Raw genomic sequence first — 4,632 nt, 5'->3', positions numbered from 1 at the left:
GGTGCAGATACTGGGTATCTACAGGTTAATCAACGCTGGAGCTACATATCAACGGACTGCGACCACACTGCTACATGACATGATGCATAAAAAGTAGAAGTATACGTGGATGATATGATTGTCAAGTCTAAAGATAGGAAGGGGCACATTGATAACCTTCGCAAATTCTTCCTAAGACTACGTAAGTACAACATGAGGCTCAACCCTCAGAAATGCGTATTCGGAGTAACATCAGGCAAACTTCTGGGATATGTCGTCAGTCAACGGGGAATAGAAATCGATCCTTCCAAAATCAAAGCTCTAATCGAAATGCCTCAACCTCAGACAGAAAAGGAACTTAGGGTATTTCTAGGCAAGGTCCAATATATAAGTCGATTCATATCGAAACTTACCATGATCTGTGAACCCATTTTCAAGAAGCTCAAGAAAACAGATCATACCATATGGGATGATGACTGTCAAAAGGCATTTGATAAGATTAAGGAGATACTAGCCAAACCGCCAGTGCTCATGCCTCCTCAACGAGATCAACCTCTTGGTTTATATCTCACAGTGACCGAAACAGCCATGGGGGCTATGCTAGCATAAACCGTCGGAAAAGAAGAAAGAGCTATCTACTACCTTAGTAAGAAGTTCTTGGAGTATGAATGCAAGTATACACCTCTCGAAAAGACATGCCTCACTCTTGTGTGGGCCACAAAGAAGCTACGTCATTACATGCTTAGCTATTCCGTCAAGGTGTACTCCAAAATGGATCCTGTCAAATACCTCTTCGAAAAACCCGTTCTCAACGGACGCTTGGCAATATGGACCTTAATGCTTTCAGAATTCGATCTCAAATACGTACCTCTGAAGGTTATAAAGGGGCGAGCCGTTGCTGAGTTCTTCGCAGATAATCCCATCAAGAACACCCAAGCAGTAGACACATGGTCATTCCCAGACGAGGATATGCTACAAACCAATGTTGACTCTTGGGACCTTTATTTTGATGGAGCATCAAACCTAAGAGAATTTGGAATATGAGTGTTGCTTATTTCTCTTGAAGGCGAGCATACACCAATCTCTGTCAAACTCGACTTCGAGGTGTCAAATAACGCAGCAGAATATGAAGCTTGCCTCATTGGGCTACAAGCAGCCGTAAGTTTAGGCATAAAAAATCTTCGAGTTCACGTAAATTCATCCTTGATCATCAACCAAATTACAGGATCTTGGAAAATTCGAAGTGAAAGTCTAGCACCCTATCAGGCTAGGATAGACCAAGTTTCCCAATTCTTTGATCAAGTAACCTATCTACACTTACCTCGAGAAGAAAATCAGTTTGCGGATGCTCTTTTAAAACTTGCATCTCTGATTAACATGCTAGACGACATGGTAGAAATACATTTATGCATCGAGCGACGGTCAGAACCAGCCTACGTGCACCAAATTACAGATGAAGAGGAAAACCCAGGGGAGCCTAGGTTCCAAGCCATTTTAAACTCCAAACTCAGTGGTACATATCCACCAGATATGGATAAGAGAGGACAACATGCTATACGCCTACTAGCTTCCCAATATCTCCTCATGCAAGGAGAATTGTACAAAAGAACGCCTCTTGGTGTAGTTTTACGTTGCCTTGATCATTTACATGCATAGAAAGTGATGGAAGAAGTTCATGATGGAGAGTGTGGCACTCACATAAGTGGACCAATGATGGCAAAGAAAATCACGTGCCTGGGATATTACTGGACCACAATGGAATCCGATTGCATCAAGTATGTCAAACATTGCCATAACTGCCAAATCTTCGGGAATGTGCAACATGTCCCTCCTTCACTACTATACACCATGAAATCTCCTTGGCCATTTTCTGCTTGGGGAATTGACATCATTGGGAAGATCACCCCAGCCGGAACAGGAGGTCACTGTTTCATTTTGGTGGTTATTGACTATTTCACCAAATGGGTCGAAGCGGCATCTTACACTAGTCTCACAGCAAAAAACGTGGAAAAGTTCATACAAACCAATATCATCTGTCGATATGGTTGCCCACATGAAATCATTAGTGACAACGGATCATATTTCCAGGCTAAGACTGAACAATTATTAGCCAAGTACAAAATCGAGCATCACCATTCCTTGCCATACAGACCTCAAACCAATGGCGCGGTAGAGGCAGCCAATAATAATGTCGTCACAATCCTCAAGAAAATGATCGATAATTATCGCGATTGGCCCAGCAAGATACCATTCGCATTATGGGGATACCGCACATCTGTTAGGACGCCCACTGGAGCTACTTCTTTCTATTTAACTTACGGCATGGAGGCTGTACAACCAGTTGAACTAGAAATTCCATCCTTACGCATTCTACTCGAAAGTCAAATTCCAGAAGCCGATTGGAAGAGAGATAGTACGAAGAACTCATCCTCTTGGATGAACGAAGATTGCGCGCATTACATAATGTGCAAATATATCAGGCACGGATCAAACGAGCCTTCAACAAAAGGGTTAAGCCTAGAAACTTCAAATAAGGAGACTTAGTCCTCAAATTAGTTAGAGCTCTTCTACCTGTCGATCCACGAGGAAAGTTTAAACCCAACTGGGCCGGACCATTCTTGGTCAAGTCCATACTCCCGGGGGGTGCGGTTAGGATCACAGACCTAGATAGGAATGAATTTGCTAATCCAACTAACCTTGACCAACTGAAATGATATTATGCTTAGCATAGGACGAAACACGCGCCTCGCGTAACACCCACGTGCCGCTCATGCGACACGAAATAAAAACAGCCCCTGGCCTGCTGAAATAAAGCTTATGTCACCTTGCTCTTGCATTTTGACAATTCATCCTCATATCATCCAAAATTGAATTGTATTTTAGGAGTAAGTAAAGCTCGTGCTCATTTGCTAGTTCACTACAAGCTCTTGCTTAGAACAATTATTCTTTTACATTTACTCGAACTACGCACAAGGATTTGATTTTATTTTATTAAATGAATAAGTAGGCAATCCTTCACAGGATACAACCCACCATTATTTTAAATGTAAATAGAAGGACATCTGCATTTGTATTTGCATTTGAAATTCGACAAGAATAATAAAAGAAAATCACAACAGTTTCATAACTAATTAATCTTTTATTCATTTCTTCCATAAATAATAATACTACGCCACATAATATAAAATGCTGAAAAATAAATAGGCTAGGATTCTAAAACCCCCACCGTTTATTACATAATAATAATAATAATAATAATAATAATAATAATAATAATAATAATAATAATAATAATAATAATAATAATAATAATAATAATAATAATAATAATAATAATAATAATAATAATAATAATAATAATAATAATAATAATAATAATAATAATAATAATAATAATAATAATAATAATAATAAATAATACTATGACTTAGGCTACCCTTCCATCTTTCCCTTGCCTTTGTCATTTTTATCATACTTCTTGTCTCGACCACGAGCCGGGCGCTCCTGTGCTATCTGAGATCTAATCACCAAAGGTCTCTATCGCGGTCTAGCCTTACCATTTCGATCAACCACCATCTGTACGGCAGGAGCGGTCTTCGGTTTCTTCGACGGGTGAACGACTCGGAATCCGGTCTCTTCCTCCCCCTCAGTCAAATACTTCTGGTTCTCCTTTGCCACCTCACGAATCTTGTAGTCAACAGGCTCGTGCTTCCTCAATTTCTCACGCTCCTCTGGAGTAGTAGCCTTCCTCTTGCAAGTATGAATCCGATACCCATAAGGAACCAACAGGAGAAAGTATAAACCACATGTTCCTCTGAGCCCACTTGAGGGCCCACTCTCGAGTACTCTCGGTAGTATGTTCCAATGCGGTATGAGGAACGGTATCAAGTTTAGGAATATTCTGCTTAAGGCTCACTTGCCTCATCAATCTCTCCGGGAAGATGCAAATCATGAATTCCAAGCCAGGAATGCGAACTGACCGAATAGGATCCAAGGATGACACTCCAGTGACTGACTTGAGATGCCACCGTGGCACAATCCATCTTATCAAAGGACCACCTTCATTCTTCAACTTGTTCTCCCAATAGTTGCAAACCCGAGTGAAGTCCACCATATAGAGCCTGGTCCTTATCGCAATCGATCGAGCATGATATCCTGGCACATTAACTGGGGGATCGATCAACCGTAGACGCTCGATGAGCCAAACCTACCAAAGACGGAAGATAGAAGGGTCTTCCCGAATGCCCTACGCCTCGCCACGTAGGAGATAGAAGGGTCTTCCCTGTTTATGAATTGATCAATAAAATCAAGCATACAGACTTCTTTTAAGGTCACAAGACGGTCAACCTCAGCCTTAGTCAGTCCAAGCAAATCTCTAAACTTGCTTTTATACCCTTGAGAGCAAGAGGGTATGGCAGGCATATTTTCTGGATCCCATCCTCCGATTGCAGCAACTTCCTCAGGAAAAGGACAAATATCATCTCCAGGGAAGGCAAACACATAGAAATTAGGGTCTCAATATTCGAGATAAGCATCCAAGAAAGGTTTCACAATCTTCACCAATTTAAGACTCAAGATTGACCCAAAATTGAAAGCACCCATGTCATGTTTCTCAACGTTTGTAAATTCATTTGCCCACTTCTTGAGACGGTT

Source organism: Silene latifolia, chromosome 2 (genome assembly GCF_048544455.1).
Source record: "Silene latifolia isolate original U9 population chromosome 2, ASM4854445v1, whole genome shotgun sequence".
NCBI lineage: Eukaryota > Viridiplantae > Streptophyta > Magnoliopsida > Caryophyllales > Caryophyllaceae > Silene > Silene latifolia.
Note: the sequence above shows the minus strand (reverse complement) of the source record.